At 43.9% G+C, this 19,690-nt stretch overlaps 1 protein-coding gene across 3 annotated transcripts in view; it reads right to left on the bottom strand.

Annotated features, from left to right (window-relative positions):
* frmpd4 (FERM and PDZ domain containing 4) overlaps window positions 1–19,690 on the bottom strand; it is a 739,421-nt gene that overhangs the window by 520,442 nt on the left and 199,289 nt on the right. Inside the window, exon 1 of one of the 3 annotated variants that reach the window (XM_063051002.1) lies at window positions 3,386–4,142. The exons of the other annotated variants lie outside the window; for them this stretch is intronic. The gene's annotated coding sequence lies outside the window, so the exon portion shown is untranslated. Of the gene's footprint in view, window positions 1–3,385; window positions 4,143–19,690 lie in introns of those variants that run through there. 3 annotated transcript variants of the gene reach the window in all.

Here is a 19,690-nt window from a genome sequence, read left to right as displayed (position 1 = left end):
GCCACTCAGTGAACTAGGAGAGAATGACGCAGACGATATCAGTGCCCAGAGGTAGCAGTGGGGAACTTGCTGAGAATCTGTTCCAGCCACGCTGATCATTGATAGGATCTGCCCGCCAGCTCCGATGGCTCCCGTTGGTCGCTTGATGACAGAGAACCCGTACCAGGAATTTGTTTCACCAGAATCTCCATCTGCAGCCTGCATTAATAGGAAAAATAATCTGAACAGGCCCAGGCGATAGAGCACTCAGACCTCTGCCCTTTGTAGCAAGGGGCTATTTTCAAAGTGCTGCAACCTCCCCGGTAGAAGAGGTGACAGTACTGGTGTCAAAGCCTCCAACAACACCCCAGTCAGTCCCCACTGACCCTCTCCTCTACCCCAGTCACTGACCATCTCCTATATCCCAGTCACTGACTCTCTCCCATACCCTAGTCACTGACCCTCTCCTCTACCCCAGTCACTGACCCTCTCCCATACCCCAGTCACTGACCCTCTCCTATACCCCAGTCATTGACCCTCTCCTCTACCCCAGTCACTGACCCTCTCCTATACCCCAGTCACTGACCCTCTCCTCTACCCCAGTCACTGACCCTCTCCCATACCCCAGTCACTGACCCTCTCCTATACCCCAGTCACTGACCCTCTCCTCTACCCCAGTCACTGACCCTCTCCTATACCCCAGTCACTGACCCTCTCCTCTACCCCAGTCACTGACCCTCTCCCATACCCCAGTCACTGACCCTCTCCTCTACCCCAGTCACTGACCCTCTCCTCTACCCCAGTCACTGACCCTCTTCCATACCCCAGTCACTGACCCTCTCCTATACCCCAGTCACTGACTCTCTCCCATACCCCAGTCACTGATCCTCTCCTATATCCCAGTCACTGACCCTCTCCTCTACCCCAGGCACTGACTCTCTCCTATACCCCAGTCATTGACTCTCTCCTATACCCCAGCCACTGACCTCCTCCTCTACCCCAGTCACTGACCCCCTCCTCTACCCCAGTCACTGACCCTCTCCTATACCCCAGTCACTGACCCCCTCCTCTACCCCAGTCACTGACCCTCTCCTATACCCCAGTCACTGACCCTCTCCTATACCCCAGTCATTGACCCTCTCCTATACCCCAGTCACTGACCCTCTCCCACACCCCAGTCACTGACCCTCTCCTATATCCCAGTCACTGACCCTCTCCCATACCCCAGTCACTGACCCTCTCCTCTACCCCAGTCACTGACCCTCTCCTATACCCCAGTCACTGACCCTCTCCTATATCCCAGTCACTGACCCTCTCCTATACCCCAGTCACTGACCCTCTCCTCTACCCCAGTCACTGACCCTCTCCTGTATCCCAGTCACTGACCCTCTCCTATATCCCAGTCACTGACCCTCTCCTATACCCCAGTCACTGACTCTCTCCTATCCTCACTGAACCCCCCCAATCCGCCGGCGTTGATCGTAATTGAACCTCCATTTCCCTAATGTCACTCCCCAATGGACCCCTCCTATCCCCCAGTGTCGATCCCTACTGACACTCTTCCTCCCAATATATGCCTCCACTGACCTCTTCCCCTCCCACAGACCCTCTCCTGACACCCCCTCCCTCTCCCAGTAAAGAGTACCTACTTGCCCTCACCTCCTCCTGATCACAGTCAGAACCCTTTTCCTCGGAGGGACTCACTTCCATGTCAGTCTCAGCACTCATTTTGGGACAGGAACATCCAGAACCCATCTACTTCTGACTCTTCTTCTTCCTCGGCCTCCTTCCCATGCTCAGAGACAGGCCTCCCCTCTCTCCTTTAACCCCTCGCACCTCTACCTCACAACCGCAACAGCTTCTCCCCTCCCTTAGAACAGGCCTATCTCCCCTCAGCTCCCCTCCACCATGAACATTCTCCCAGCTACACCTCAGCGTCTGCTCCGGCTCCAGCCCCTCTCCTGGCCCATCCTTGTGCCTTCTCCCTCTACCCAGCACTTCTTTATTCCTCCCTTCTTGAATTTCTTGACCACTATAGACCCCACTCCCTCCTCTCTCTGGCCTCTCCCGTTTACAACTCGTACCCTTCCCCTCCCTTTAACTCCACCCGCCCCCAAGCCTCGCCGCGTCCCCTCCACTCCTCCCTTTGTCCCCAATCTGTCCCGCCAGCCTCCTGGAGATTTTGTTCAGTATCTTGGTGACCCAAGACGTTATTGCGCGAGAAATGGAATTATTCCGAGCACCGGTCGGTGTGGCGGTGTGCTCCGAGTAAGAGAGTCGGTCATCAGAGCGCGTAACTGAACTGTAACAAGCATCTCGGTTTTTTCCAGGAGTGAAGGTAAAAAGGGTAAAAAAAACGCATAACTACTTCAACTTTTCACTGCTGGGAAAGAAGAGAGTTGACGGGCAGAAAATCGATCTGTCGATGTATGACTGTCTGAGCAAGATAATCATTTCACAGGATGCCGAGAAAGTGTTACACACACAAGTAGATTCAGATCCTGTCACTACATCTCAAGCACACCCCGGCTCCCCTTCTCTCCACTCATTCCTTCAGTTCCTCCCCCCACCCCTCTAATCTCCCTCCTTGTCGCAAGCCTCTATTAGCTCTCCCTCCAGACCTTGTACAGCCACGCTCTCCATCACCTTTCCCTCTACTGATAAAAGTTCTTCCGCAACTCCTGCCTGTCTCGCGGGTCACCAGCCGGACGAGTCTCTATCGCCCGGACTCCCCGGAACCCATGTGCGATGGGCGGGTTTACAGATGACCCCTTCCCAGCTGCCGGCGGGAAATGGAGCAAAGTTAGAAACCAAATCACCATCCGCACTCACAGCTGACCTGCTTCTGCGAGTTGCGCTACTCAGACTTGGAGACTTGGAATCATTTTGTCTCTCCCAGCCAGACAGGGAGCAGCTCTTTGGACAGCGAAATGTGCGTGCGGAGCGCCCGAGATTCCGCCCGGTGAGTTCCCGTACTGAGTTCCAGCAACAGGCAGCGAACCCGGAGAGACGTCTGATTCCCCGATGGTAAACACATGCATGAAATGCTGGAAGAGTATACAGTAGATGGAAGCACCCATACACAATTCACTCTCTGTTTCAAATGACCTTTCCCCACTCAGACAAATATACCTTACAAAGACCCAAGGGAGTTAAATGTCACCGCTGCAGACTGTGACACACACACACACACACACACACACACACACACACACACACACACCCACAATTACTTTCAACTTTTCTGGCAGCAGTACCATCAGATTCCGAGCACCCACTAAAATTCCAGTGAGCTCAGACTGCTGAATGGAATTTTGAGCGTATGCGAAAGAAGTCGCATTCAGCATTCCAGCGTTAGCACCATCAGTTCCTTTCTCCGTGCGGGGACAAGCGAGAAATGCCTTACCTTTGTTCCGCCGCCTTTTTCCTTACAAGGCAGCACTACAATGGAATCTCAGCGACAATTCCTTGGCCATTGATTAACGTCTGCTTCGAAGACAGTGCGGAACCTGCGCTCCCTCAAGTTCTGAAACTGAACCCGATTATTGTCAACCGAATTCAACGCCGCTCGGTAGAGCTCTGCCCATTTTGTGCCCGGGGCCGCTCCGGGCGGACGTTTGGAACTGAGCAGCAAGCGGAGAGAGGCTTGACTTTTGAAGACACTGGCGAGTAATGTACCAATCACTGCTGGGCGAAAGCCGCACCATCCCACGGTATCTGAGCGGCACCTCTCACTGCTCGTGGCATCACAGTGGAACAGCAGCTGACACAGCTGTGCTACAACGGCTCAGGAGTTGCTCCGAGGAAACATCCAAAAAGAGTTTCCGACCAGCCAGTCGCCAACGTTTTCACTAAAGCCGCTGCCTTTCCTCGTGTGGCTGGTTGTAGTGGCGGGGAGTACACCGGCCAAAATGCGAAGCCTTAGCTCTTCCTCGCCGTCCGTGGTCAGATGCGAGTCGTTCTCCCCGTACGTTGCTAGACCTTTCACGGTGCCACTGTCTGAGCGAGATTGGATTGCGAAAAAAGGGAATGAGCGCACACTCGCAGCCCAGCCCCTACAGAGAGTAGGATGCATTAGTCGGAAATCTGAGCTTTATTACCACGAGAAGCTGCCCCAAATCCCCGTTGAATTGTAACACAACCCCAAGGTAATATTAAAAAGAAACAATAACTGGAAGAAATAAGATAACAGCAATTTACAAACGTTCTATTATTCTCAGAAATGACGATTAAGAATGTTTTTTTGATTAATAAGCAGTCAAGTATTCTGGATCAAAGTTGCTAATTATGTCCACTCCCCCATACTCGATGTTTTTGTCATTAGTCTGCTGAAAATAGTTTGTAATTATTGATTAACCTCTTTCTGCCCCAGGCTGGTCGTTATCCACTCCCGAATTGAACATTCCGACTGAACTGATTCTGTAAAGTGCAATGTACTATCGGCTTATTTATTGATCTCTCTCCGCCATGGAATGAATAATGGCACGATTAATTACTCCAGCTCATCATTTATTAATTAAAGGAGCAGCTGTATCATCAGCCGCTTTTGAAAACATAAAGTAAGCTACCCTCCTCATTGAAGTGCCAACACATGATAGATTTACAGCATAGGTACGTCCTGTTTGAAGAACGCCACGCTTTCATTAATCCTTTTGCTGTTTGTGCGTTATCTTTTCATAAAACATGCCTCTTTCATTTTTTTATATCAAGTTCACACCATGACCCGTTCTGAACTTATATAATAACTTCAAACAACACAATCACTCACACATTATTCCATGGGGGCCTCATTATGAATTAGTGTGAGGAGTCCAATCAATGCCACATCTATGTTAACATAAAGCAGCATTCTGCCAGTTGATCTGTGAATTACAACATAGATTGTACATGTATCTGTCAGAAGTACAAATCAGAGAACACAAGTGCTGCAGACAATCAGCTTGGTAGATTCTAAACATAGCACTGAGAGGCTTCAGGAGAAGGCAATGGCACCTCACTGTGGACACTGCAGTGCATCTAAAAGTGCAAAGTTATCCAAGTAAGAGCCCTACGTAATAAAAAAAACACCTACTTTACATTTTAATGTTAATTGTTGTATAATATATGCAAAGGTCAGGTTTTATGGCAGGAGATAATGTCCACATGGTGTCTTTGTTTTTGTCATCTTCAGGAGTTGGAGTTACTAGCATTTGAGGAGGCAGGTGTATAAGGTTGCAAAGCAGGTAAGAAAAACATAGACAGCAGTTCACACAAGATGCTGGAGGGACTCAGCAGGTCAGGCAGCATCTGTGGACATGTCGACGTTTCGGGCTGAGACCCTTCTTCGGGACTGAAAGGCAAGGGGGAAGATGCCAGAGTAAAAAAAATGTGGGAGGAGGTGAAGAAGGTTAGCTGGAAGGTGATAGGTGAAGCCAGGTGGGTGGGAAAGGTCAAGGGCTGGAGAAGGAGGAATCTGCTATGAGAGGAGAGTGGACCATGGAAGAAAGGGAAGGAAAAGGGGGACCCGGGGGAAGTAATAGGTGGGTGAGAAGAGGGGAAAGGCCAGAGTGGGAAACAGAGGGAGGGAGATATCAATATTTGTGCCATCAGATAGAATACAAGGTGTTGTTCCTCCACCCTGAGGGTGGCCTCATCTTGGCACAAGAGGAAGCCATGGACCAACATATTGGAAGGGGAACAGAGTTAAAATGTTTGGCCACCATGAAGTTCCACTTGTTCATTCGTTTTAGTAGTTATTCAACCACAGCAGCCGAGGCAACTGTAACAGGAAATGACAATTGACACAACAGAGACAGGTGATCAGAATTAAACAATAATTAAACTGAGCAAACATAGGAGAAAAATAAATGTAAAGTAAGCAAAAATATTCCGTCATCCTAGCTTAATGATCTTTTAAAGTTTTATCTCCTATATCTGGAATTGTCACCGGAGGCACCACTACCGATTAAATGTCATAGGAAAACATTTTTTCAATAAAAGTCTGTGTTCCATGTGTGATTGAATATTATTTGATGCTTACCAGCTTTGACCCTTTATCAGCCTTCCTGCGTAGAGAATAGTCAATTTCCTGTGGTGTATTCAGAATACAGAGCATGTTTTCATAGATTATCCTTACCATTGGAAGGGTCAGGCTAAAAGTAATCAGTAATGACACAGCAGGTGATAAGGACATATTGCTCCCTGAAAATGATCTGGCATCAAAAATTTTAAACACACTTGGCTGCAATTAAATAGCAGCAATAGATTGATAAAGCAACAGAATTATTAAACTGTGTTCTAACTCAGGAGCATATTGCTGTTTCTTTGTTTCTTTACACTTCAAACATGATGAACATTTTTAAACACAAGAGTCTTGGCAGAGCAACACACACAAAATACTGGAGGAACTCAGCAGATCAGACAGCATCCGTGCAAATGATCAAACTGTCAAAGATTCAGGCCAAGACCCTTTATCAGGAACTGAATATTTTTATTCAATTTTTGTCTTTCTGGAAATTTGAATCCAGAACCAAGCAATATTACCAGTTATAGAGGCAAATCTGTGAAAAAGTAGCCGATTAATTAAAATAATAGCTTATAGAAAAGGCTTTCCAAAGTCTTCAAAATCAACTCGAGTTTTCGCTCTTTCCAATGATGTCTCCAACTTATCAAAGAATAGTTTTTTTAAAAAAAAGTCTTTTTGGCCTCAAGACTGATTTCTGAGATCCGGTCACACACAATGATGAAGGAACTAACTCTGCCATAGGATGACACAACTGAAGTAACTCAATGCAACACTACTTGCTTGTAAACAACTTGGAGTTAAATACATAAGTATGGATTTATGAAGTTATATTCTGTTAATGAAAGGCTTCTTAACTCTTGCACAAAGGATTTTTTTTCAAATGAGAACATGGATGATGAGCTTTAGGTAGGTATTTAGTTATATGCACATGAGCTTAATGCTATGCCACCTTTCACACATGAGAAATATCCCCTCTCCAAGCAAATTTGTGTATGGATTTCAGATAGAATTTTCGAACTCCAGGTATAAAGTGGATCTTTGAAACAGTGACAGAGTGTGCATATTTTCAAAGTATCAATGTTTCATCCTGTACAAGCAGAAATTATTGCATTATCCATCCTCATTTGGTGCAAAGATGTCAGAATTGCTCTACTGCATAAACACAGAGGAACGTCATTATGAATTAAATATTTGACTCAAATCTTTTAAACATGACAAATGCAGATGGATAATGCTTGTTCAAAGTGACCTAATTCCACAATTGATCCATCACTCTGTTCTCAGCTTGTACTGTACAAGAGAGGCTTCCTCTAGCACAATGACACAATTGATCATAGATCAACATTTCTTGGCAAGTTTTCTGTGTGCAATTAATTAAGAATGATTAAAGAAGGTCCTGATGCATCTAAGCAGTGCATGCAGACATATCTTTGTCTGATTGAAGGTCATTTAATTTGATTTAATTTACACAAAAAGAAAACAGCACTGATGCAACACCTTTGCGGAGGAGAAATTATATGAAGATACTTCAAAGAAAAGAAAAGTCATTCACTAACTTCATTATTTCATCGAGATAGGTTGGCTTTGCTGCCTCATATCCTTGGTTCATTTCTGATGCTGGGTGCAATTTGAATGGAGTGTGAATGTTCTCCCAGTAGGTCTCCTCTGGGCACCCTGGTTACTTCTCATATCATAAAGATGTAATTCTTGGTAGGCTAATTGGCTGCTGTAAAATATTCCTCATGCAGTCAGGTAATGGTAGTGGCAGTGATGAAAAGACAGAACATAGAACGTAGAAATCTACAGCACATTACAGGCCCTTCGGCCCACAATGTTGTGCTGACCATGCAACCTACTCTAGAAACTGCCTAGAATTTCCCTAGCACATAGCTCTCTATTTTTCTAATCACCATGTACCTATCTACGAATCTCTTAAAAGACCCTACTCTATCCACTTCCACCACCGCCGCTGCTGGCAGTGTATTCCACGCACTCACCACTCTCTGTGTGAAAAACTTACCCCTGACATCCCCTCGGTACTTTTTTCCAAGCACCTTAAAACTATGCCCCCTTGTGTTAGCCATTTCAGCCCTGGGAAAAAGCCTCTGGCTATCCACACGATCAATGCCCCTCATCATCTTATCAGGTCACCTCTCATCTTCTGTCACTCGAAGGAGGAAAAGCCAAGTTTTGTCAATCTATTCTCATAAGATACGCCCTCCAATCCAGGCAACATACTTGTAACTATCCTCTGCACCCTCTCTATAGTATCCACATCCTTCCTGTAGTGAGGTGAGCAGATCTGAACACAGTATTCCAAGTGGGGTCTGACGAAGGTCTTATATAGCTGTAACATTACCTCATGGCTCTTGAACTCAGTCCCATGGTTGATGAAGGCCAACACACCATACACCTTCTTAACAACACTGTCAACCTGTGCAGCAGCTTTGAGTGTCCTATGGACACGGATCCCAAGATCTCTCAGATCCTCCGTACTGCCAAGGGTGTTACCATTAATATTATATGCTGTCTTCAAATTGGACCTACCAAAATGAACCACTTCACACTTATCTGGGTCGAACTCCATCTGCCAATTCTCAGCCCAGTTCTGCATCCTACTGATGTCCCGCTGTAACCTCTAACAACCCTCCAGACTATCCATGACATCCCCAAACTTTGTGTCATCGGTAAACTTACCAGCCTACCCCTTCTACTTTTTCATCCAGGTCATTTATAAAAATCGCTGAGAGGTGGGGTCCCAGAACCGATCCCTGTGGAACACCACTAGTCACCAACCTCCATGCAGAATACAAACCATCTACAGCCACCCTTTCCCTTCGGTAGGCAAGCCAATTCTGGATTCACAAAGCAAGGTCTCCTTGGATCCCATGCCTCCTTACTTTCTGAAGGAGCTTTGCATGGGGAACCTAACCAAATGCCTTACTGCAATCCATATACACTATATCCACTGCTCTACCTTTATCAATGTGTCTTGTTATTTCCTCAAAGAATTCAATCAGGCTCATAAGACATGACATACCCTTGCTGACTATCCCTAATCAGATTATGTCTCTCCAAATGCTCATAAATCCTGCCCCTCAGGATCTTCTCCAACAACTTGCCCACCACTGAAGTCAGACTCACTGGTCCATAATTTTCTGGGTTATCTCTACTCCCTTTCTTGAAGAAGGGAACAACATTTGCAACCCTCCGGTACTTTTCCTGTCCCTACTAATGACACAAAGATCATCAGAAGATGGGAATGTGTAAACTGGTGCTTGAAGCTTGGTGTAAACACAGTGATTTAGACAGCATGGCTTGATTCTGTATGGTTCAATGTAAATCCTTGCCTTCCATTAAGATGAAGAAATATCTCAAGGATGGTTTCTGAATATAATATCAACACAAATAGTAAGAATGGACTTGCCTGTGGCCTGAGTAGAACATATACTGTACATATGTACCAGGTGAGGTGGTGGCACAGCCGTTAAGTTGCCAAACTGGTAATCAGAGGCCTAGACTAGCAATACAGAGAACCAAATTCAAATCCTACAGTAGAGTTTAAATTCAGTTAACAATCTGTAACTTGGAAGAAGAACAATAAATATTTATAATAATTATGACAATAAAAACAACTACATTTTTATTAAAACCTATCTGGTTCACCAGTGCCCTTCTCAGCACGAAAATGGCCATCCTTACATATTGTCCCAATCTATTATTTTGTGTCATTGACCCTAAATTGGATCAGCAAGCCACTCATTGTATCATGGCTGTGGTCAAATATGAGAAAGAATAAATTTGGACAGATCACTTGTCATCAGCTTGAGTAAAGTGCAATACCCACAGATATTGGGGTATTGGGGCCTAAATTGAAAGAATCAAACATTACTGAAGAAGGAATGAAAGTAGCAGAGGCACAGAATGTATATGGGGTAGAGGACTTTAACCTCCATCATCAAGATGTGCCCAGGACATGTTCCCTTCACACTGTTACCATCGGGAAGGAGGTACACACACCTTCCCTCCTCCTAGAGGCACACACTCAGTGATTCAGGAACAGCGTCTTCCCCTCTGCCATCCGATTCCTAAATGGACATTGAACCTATGAACATTATCCCACTACTTTTTTATTTCTGTTATTTTGCACTACACAAGTGAGAAAATTAAAATGAAGAACAGTCATGAGGTAGTGTTCATGGGTTCAGTATCCGTACAGAAATCCGATGGCGGAGGGGAAGAATCATTGAATGTGTGCCTTCAGGTTTCTGTACTTCGTCCCTGATTGTAGCAATGAGTACATTTCACAGGGTAGCTCAATTCATTATACATAATGTCCAAAAATAAACAGTTGAAAGCATCACACACGTGTATGACAGGACAACATTCCATCTACTATTACAGAAAAACTGTGCTTTAGAAGCAGCTAAGCCTCTAGTCAAGCTGTTCTAGTATAATTACAACACTGGCACGTATTCCAAAAACGTGGAAGATTACTCAGCTAATTAAGTAACAACTGATAGTTACTTTTACTTCCAATGAGCAGGAGCAGATCACCAGAATGGGCCATTTATAGTTTACCCAAAATATCACAGCAATTATATTTTTGGCAAATAATTAAATAAAAATAGATTTGGCACTAAAAATTATAAATAAATAAATAAATATATATATATATATATATATATAATATTTCTAAATACAGGAGATCTTGCAGATACTGAAAATCCAAAGCAACACACACAAAATGCTGGAGGAACGCAGGTCAGGCAGCATCTGTAGGATGAATAAACAGTTGACATTTCAGACCAAGACCCTTTATCAGGACTCCTGTTTTCCTCATGGTTGTTTGACATAGGATCCATGATAATGCTTCTAAAACGTGTCCTCTTTATTTGGAGTAGTGGTAGACATGAGTTCACTCCTACCGCACAAAGATCTGTCACCAAGAGTTTCCATGTTAATTATCTATCATCAGAGAAGTCAGTCTTTCAGAACTGTGTTTGAAAGGATATAGCCTTTGCCTAAAAGTGGCAACAGCACAACTACCAGTTTGACTCCCATCTCTCAATTGATATGATATGATGGAGTAGTCCCAGTGGTCAATGATACAGCTGAAATGAAGGAGATGGGGTTCTTGATATGAGCCACTGACTCCCTCAACAGGAGGACATCCATCCACTTACAGTAAGACTTGAGAAGAATAATTTCAGCATTGAACATCATCCACAGCACCTGTTACTCTGGGCCTCATGGTTAAGACATTTACAACCAGACTTTTCTCCTGAAATCCTTTTTCTGGCTATGACTCTGCCTTTGCCTCTCAAAGTCCAACCCTACATTCCCTTCATGAGAGCTGAAAATGGGAAAGACTAGCCACTAGGGCTCTGGTCAATCTGCGTATGCCAGTCCCTTGTATAGCAGATTTAATGGATTGCAGAAGTGTAGATGAACTCCAACTGTACCATCAACTTCAGAAGATGATGGAGAATGGAGGTCATCGATGTCCAATGCTCCACTTAGAAGCGAAAGGCCCAAGCAAGTATGACTCCACCTTTGTTTGGAGTTCCCTCAATCTGAAGGTGCTGTGGTGGGATAGTATTCTGACCACAGGTACAGGAGCAAAAAAGTGGATGATTGCTATACATGGGTGTACCAGTAGAAACTATTGCTTCCTTATACCTACTTATCTGGAAGGAAGATTATTTCCTATTTGCAAGGTCCATGGTAAAACCAGATCAGGCAGATGCTTCTTGTTATCATGGACATAGTTTTATTTTAGTGTATTATATTACTGAAGGCCAATATAAACCAATGCTCATTGTGGTGGAAAGTATGAGAGAACAGCCTGTTACTGCCTTTTAGACCCATCCCTTGAGCAAAGTCAGACTGATGGTATCGAAGAATAGTCTAACAAACAGGGCTGTTCCAGACCATTCTGCAGCCACTTGCACTGCATGAGCAGAAACTCATTAAGTTAATGACTAGTAAGTCAGAAAAGTGTTGTTATGACTGTTGATTTGCATAAATATGGCTGAATTCTATTCTACTTACAGATGAATGAGATTTCAGTTTTAAAAATGGTCTCCTTTTGAATAAGGGATGCAAACTAAAATGCACAACGCAGCACTTTACACAATGATGCAAGAATTTAAAATTCAAATTTAATATTCTCAAATTAATTAATTGGGAAGCAAAAGCAGATTGATACTCCTAGCGCTCATCTTTTGTATCAATATTGGTTCCTTTTACCTCCAAATGTAAAATTTATAATGAGATCTGACACTTCTATGGACTGAATACCCCACTCGGCTGGATCACACTGATAGATACAGGCAGGCAGCTGGTGTTCACCCAGCTCAGTACAGGTAAGTGCAGGAGTTGGGAACATGTGTAGGCAAACAAGGAAGTCTTCAACTTGCTGACAGATTCTTGACAGCAAATCTGTCAGTGCTCCTTCCTGTAGGACTTTGGATGGAATCCAGTGATGAAGCAGGGGCATACTCCAGTTTATCTGCATTTGCCATGGAGGACCAGATGATGGGACCCTCATGTCCATTCACAGAAATGAATATTTCACAGATATGAAGTCACATTTTCACCTTTTTTTTTTACTTGCAGTAATGTTTTCAGTTAGATGTGCCTTTGACCCTCTTCATAATTGTTTAGATATTTATTTTAAATTGTTGATTTCTTTTCTACATCAGGGATGCCCGGGAGCATTCCAAAGTGATGACATTGCTACATATCTTTCTCTGTCGTTTCCAGGGTGAGACTTTCATTAGCCTGCCAATGTAACCCAATCATGCCTTAGAAAATACCGTCACCGCTCAGGATAAGTTTGGCTCTGAACTAGTTAAGCCTGGGACTGTGGGTGATGATTGCCAGCGGCTGGGTAGATAATTTCTCCCGATTAACAACTACAAGGTTCATGCATACTTTCTCACTCTTCTAATTCTGCTTGGAAGATTGAAGTGCTGCTGCAGACATAAAAGGAATGAAAAATATTCTCCAACTGTTAAGTCACTCCAGCATCACCTAGCTTTCAATTGTTGTAATTTCAGGGGCTCCAATTAACTGTCATTTGAATTGAATTATATTGACTGAAATACTGATGCTTATCGACATTCTTCTTAATTAATGAGAAGTGCAAGGTTCCGATAGCTGTTCAAGCTTTGTGTCTCATGGTTTCCTACCTACCTCCTCACCTTGAAGTAAATGGTGGCATAAGTGCCCTCTTGTAATCAATCTATCATTGTAGAAGCTTATGACTCAGAAAGCTGTTCAACCATCTTGCCTATCTCAGGTCTGCAAAAGAGTAGTCTCATTTTCATACACTGGTCTCTTGACAAGCAAAAGAGATATCTAATTTACTTCCACACATTCATCTTTTTTTTCCCTTGATCCTGATAATTAATGCACTTCAATGACATGTCCAATTCTCCTTTCAAACACTCTATGCATTATCATTTCAGGACATGTGCTTCAGATTTCAACAACACTCTCTAAGCGCTCTTATCTGAGTGTTTTTGGCAAACATTTTGAACTAACGTCCTCTGGTTACCCATCCACACACGAGTGAAAATAGTTTCTCCTGATCTGCTTCATCCAAATTCCTCCCAGCTCTGAATTTTCTACAGGGCTTTCAAGGTTCATATCCTGCCTCCCCAATATTTCCACGTAACTCAATTCCCTCATTCTCAATATAGAACCTGGTTAACTTCCTCTTATTTACATTTGGCTCTCAATATGTTCATTTTTAAGATGCAGTGCCCAAAATAGAATGGAACATATTGAATGAATCCAAACTAAAGATCTGTAAAAGGTTTAGCACTGATTGGGTGGGGTGGGGAAGAGGGTTGATATGGTGTGCTTCTCTGCAGTCATACAACACACAGATACATCACTGTCTTCTCCCTTTCTTTCTCCGCCAGTTTAATTCCCAAGTTGCTTCCATCTTGTTAATGCCATATGACTATGTTCCAAATGTTCCAAAGGACCGAGATTAGGAAAAACTTCTTCACACAGAGAGTGGTGAATCTGTGGAATTCTCTGCCACAGGAGACCGTTGAAGCCAGTTCATTGGCTATATTTAAGGGGATGTTAGATATGGCCCTTGTGGCTAAAGGGATCGGGGGGTATGGAGGGAAGGCAGGTACAGGGTTCTGAGTTGGATGATCAGCCATGATCATACTGAATGGCGGTGCAGGCTCGAAGGGCCGAATGGCCTACTCCTGCACCTATTTTCTATGTTTCTATGTCTTTATTATAGTACTTTATTATATACATATAAGCATGTAGCATTTATTACCACACCTATCAACCATCTCCGTTACTTTAATGAAGAACACGGTTAGGATAGTCAGAAACAATTTGCGTTTAAAAAGTGTATGCTGACTGCCCCTTCTCACCTGGTCTCCATGTAAGCATTCATTCTGCTCCTCTCACTGGCCTCCATCAGTATTCTTATCACTGAAGTGAGACTGCACGGCTGTGGGTAACAGATTTATCCCTTTCCTTTTTTTTTAGGAACTGCTGTGTGACATTTACAGTTCTCCAGTCCCCAAGGACCACCCTTAGATCCAAAGAGGATTGAAAAAATTGTAATTGAAACTTTCATTTTCTACGCCTCAGCCTCACTGAGTAAGCTAACATCCATTTCTTCATGATCTGGTGACTTTGAGTGACATCAATTCATCCAGCATCTTCCGTCAGCCTGTTTTTAATATAGTTTGCCGTGCCTTCACCCCCACGCAGCCTCAGCTGTGATGCTGACTTTACCTTGCTTTATGAAGGCAGTTGCATAGCATTTATTTTGTATGCAAATTATGCCCTGCTCTCTGCCTTCATAATTTTTCTGTAATTATATTTTGCATTTTATATGTACTAAATATTTTTCTCCTTTGCTACCACTGAATCTGACAAAATGTTGTAACTGTACCAGCCTTTACCATACAGTCCAGCAGCTTGTTCTACTTTAGTCAACCCAATGAGTGTAAGGGGAATGGGAAATATACACACACTCGCGAATCCAGGCTAACCACAAACCACAGTCCAGTCCTTGGTGTTCCAGTTCCCAACTCCAGGCTGCACTCCCATCCCTGTCAGACCTCTGCTCTGCATGCACTCGAGAATTCTCTACTCTGGCCAAGCATCATGTACACTCTAGGCTCTCGCCTCACACTTTTGGACTAACCAGTGAACGAGATGCCCAGAAAGGTGTTTGAACAACTGGATTATTTGAGCTTTCCTGTAGTTCTGACATTAAAAGAAAACTAAAAAAAATTAGCAATTCCAGTGGAGCAGTAAACAATTTTAAATAAATATAAGAGCATAAGACATGGGAGGAGAACTAGGCCATTCCATCATAGCTGGTTTATTATTCCTCTCAACCCCATTCCCTTGCCTTCCCCCCATAACCTTTGATGCCCTGATTAATCAAGACCCGATCAACGTCTGCTTTAAATATACTTAATGACTTGCTTTGTATAGCTATCTGTGGCAATGAATTCCATAGCTTTGCTACCTTCTGGCTAAAGAATTTTTTTCTCCTCCCTATTCTAAAGGGACTTCTCTCAAATCTGAGGCTGTGCCCTCTGCTGCTAGACTTCCCATTACAGAAAACATCATCTCCACATCCACTTTATCCAGACTTTTCAATATTCAATAGGTTTCAATGAGATTTCACCTCATTCCATGAGACCATAAGACATCGGAGCAGAATTAGACCATCTAGCCCATCGAATTTGCTCCGCTATTCAATCATAGTTGATGCTTTTCTTTTTCTCCTCTTCAAACCCAGTTTCCGGCCTTCTCCCCGTAACCTTTGATGCCATGTTGAATCAAAAATCTATCAATCTCTGCCTTAAATACACCCAATGACCTGGTCTCCACAGCTGCATGTGGCAACAAACTTCACAAATTCAGCACTGTTTGGTTAAAGAAATTTCTCCACATCTCTGTTTTGAAAGGGTGCCCCTCTATCCTAAGGCTGTGCCCTCTTGTCCTAGACTCCCCCACCATGGGCAACATCCTTTCTACCTACTCTGTCTTGGCCTATCAACATTCAAAAGGTTTCAATGAGATCTCCCCTCATCCTTCTGAATTCCAGCAAGTACAGACCCAGAGCCATCAAATGTTCATCGTATGATAACCCTTTCATTCTTGGAATCATCCTTTGTGAACCTCCTCTGGACCTTCTCCAATGCCAGGACATCTTTTCTAAGATGAGGGGCCCAAAATTGTTCAGAATACTCAAGGTGAGGCCTCACCGGTGCCTTATAAAGTCTTAGCGTCACCTTCTTGCTCTTGTATTCTAGACCTCTTGAAATGAATGCTAACATGACATTTGCCTTTTTCGTCACCGATTCAACCTGCAAGTTAACCTTCAGGGTGTTCTGCACAAGGAGTCCCAAGTGTCTCTCTGCATCTCAGATTCCTGGATTTTCTCCGCATTTAGAAAATAGTCCGCACATTTATTTCTACTACCAAATTGCATGACCATGTATTTTCCAACTTTGTATTTCATTTGCTACTCTTTTGCCCATTCTCCTAATCTGTCTAAGTCCTTCTGCATCCTACCTGTTTCTTCAACACCACCTGCCCCTCCACCAATCCTCGAGTCATCTGCAAACTTGACAACAAAGCCATCTATTCCATCATCTAAACCATTGATTTACAGCATAAAAAGAAGAGGTCTCAACATGGACCCCTGCAGAACACCACTAGTCACTGGCAGCCAACCAGACAAGGATCCTTTTATTCCCATTTGCTGCCTTCTTCCAGTCAGTTAATGCTCTAACCATGTTAGTAACTTGCTTGTAGTGCCATGGTCTCTTAACTTGGTAAGCAGCCTCATGTCTGGCACCTTGTCAAAGACCTTCTGAAAGTCCAATTATACAACATCCACTGCATCCCCCTTATCTACCTTACTTGTAATCTCCTCAGGCAGGATTTTCCCTGAAGGAAACCATACTGACTTTGTACTATCTTGTCCCATGTCACCAAGTACTCCATCACCTCATCCCTAACAATCGACTCTAACATCTTCCCAACCACTGAGGTCAGGCTAACAGGTCTATAATTTCCTTCCTGCTGCCTTCCTCCATTCTTAAAGAGTGGAGGGACATTTGCAATTTTCCAATCCGCTGACACCATGCCAGAGTCCAATGATTTTTAAAGATAATTTCTAATGCCACCACAATCTCTTCTGCTACATCTTTCAGAACCCTAGGGTGTAATTCATCTGGTTTGTGTGTCTTAACTGTGTTTAGGTCTTTCAGCTTTTTGAGCAACTTCTCTCTTGTAATAGTAACTACACCCACTTCTCTTCCTTCACTTACCACAATATCAGGCATACTGCTAGTGTCTTCCACAGTGAAGACTGATGAAAAATAATCATTTGCTTCATCTGCCATCTCCTTGTCTTCCGTTACGATTTCTCCTGCCTCATTTTCTAACGGTCCTATATCCACTCTCATTTCCCTTTTATTTGTAACATACTTGAAAAAACTTTTACTATCCACTTTGATTTTATTTGCTGGCTTGCGTTTATATTTCATCTTTTCATCATTTTTTAGTTGGTTTTTAAAAACTTCCCAATCTTCTATCTTCTACCTTCCCACTAATTTTTGCTTTGTTGTATGCCCTTTCTTTTGTTTTTACAACAGCTTTGACTTCCCTTGTCAGCCACGGCTGCACTATTTTACCATTTGAGTATTTCTTCATTTTTGGAATACATATGTCCTGCACCTTCCTCATTTTTCCCAGAAATGCACACCTTTGCTGCTGTGATGACTTCCCTGCCAGCAGCTCCTTCCAATTTACTTTGGCCATCTCCTCTCTCATACCACTATAATTTCCCTTATTCCACTGAAATATTACTACATCAAACTTTACTTTCTCCCTATCAGATTTCAAGTTGAACACAATCATATTGTGATCACTAGCTGCTAAGGGTTCTTTTACCTTAAGCTCCCTAATCGCCTCCAGTTCATTACATAATATCCAATCCAGTATAGCAGATCCCTTAGTAGGCTCAATGACAAACTGGTCTAAAAAGCTATCTTGTAGGCATTCAGCAAACTCACTCTCTTGAAATCCATTACCAACCTGATTTTCCCAGTCAACCTGCATGTTAAAATCTCCCATGATTACCATAACATTGCCCTTTTGACTCGCCTTTTCGATTTCCTGTTGTAACCTGTGGTTCACCTCCCAGCCACTGTTGTGAGGCCTGTATATAACTGCCATCAACATCCTTTTACTCTTGCAGTTTCTTAACTCAACCCACAAGGATTCAACATCTTCCAATCCTATGTCACATCTTTCTACTGATTTGATGCCATTCTTTACCAGCAGAGCCACACCACCCCCTCTGCCTACCTTCCTATCCCTCCAATATAATGTGTAACCTTGGACATTCAGCTCTCAACTGTAACCATCCTTCAGCCATGACTCAGTGATGGCCACAACATCATACCTGGCAATCTGTAATAGTGCAACAAGATCATCCACTTTATTTCTTATACTAGGTGCATTTATATACAATGCCTTGTGTACCGTATTTGCTATCCTTTCTGATTCTGCACCCCCAATGTTTTGATACTCAGTCTGTTGGCTGCATCTAAGTCCCATCACCTGCCTGCCCTTCCTGACAGTCTGACTGCACGCTATCTTTACTTTTTTACCATCCGTCCTATCCTGAGTCCCATCATTCCGGTTCCCCCACCTCCCCCGCCAAATTAGTTTAAACCCTCCCCAACAGCTATAACAAACCTGCCCACAAGAATATTGGTCCCCCTCGGGTTCAGATGCAACCCATCATATTTGAACGGGTCATACCTCCCCGAGAAGAGATCCCAATTATCCAAGAACCTGAAGCCCTGCCCCGTGCACCAGATTCTCAGCCACACATTTATCTGCCAAATCATCCTGTTTCTACCCTCGCTGGCGTGTGGCACAGGTATCAATCTAGAAATTACTACCCGGGATGTTCTGCTTCTCAGCTTTCTACCTCACTCTCTAAATTCTCTTTCAGGACCTCATTGCTTTTCCCTCCTATATCGTTGTTAGCAATATGTACTAAGACATCTGGCTGCTCTCCCTCCCTCTCCAAAATGCTGTGGACGCCATCTGAGGCATCCCTGACTCTGGCACCTGCGAGGCAACACATCATTCAGGTGTCCCGTTCACAACCACAGAATCTCCTGTCTGTTCCCTCACTATCGAGTCCCCAGTCACTACTGCTCCTTTCTTCTCTCTCTTTCTCTTCTGCACCACGGCCCATGCTCGGTGCCTGTAACCCAGTTGCCGTGACATCCTCCTGGGAGTTCATCCCCCACAAAAGTGTCCAAAGTGGTACACTTGTTTTTGAGGGGAATGGCCACAGGAGTGCTCTGCTCTAACTGCCTATTTCCATTTCTCCTGACAGTCACCCAGCTACTCACCTCCTGACTACTTCCCTGTAGATCTGATGGATTATCTCCCCACTCTCCTGTACAAGTCAAAGGTCATCCAGTTGCTGCTTCAGATCCCCAACACGGTCTTCAAGGTTCTGCAGCTGGATGCACTTCACGCAGGTGTAGTTCCCCGGGAGACTCTGGGTCTCCCAGTTCTCCAACATCGGGCACAAAGAACACACCACAGTCTCTAAATTAGTACAGTAACAGAGGAAAAAAAGATAAAACGGAAACCTTAACAGATGCT

Source organism: Mobula hypostoma, chromosome 6 (assembly GCF_963921235.1).
Source record: "Mobula hypostoma chromosome 6, sMobHyp1.1, whole genome shotgun sequence".
Lineage (NCBI taxonomy): Eukaryota > Metazoa > Chordata > Chondrichthyes > Myliobatiformes > Myliobatidae > Mobula > Mobula hypostoma.
This window is presented reverse-complemented; position numbering and strand designations above follow the sequence as displayed.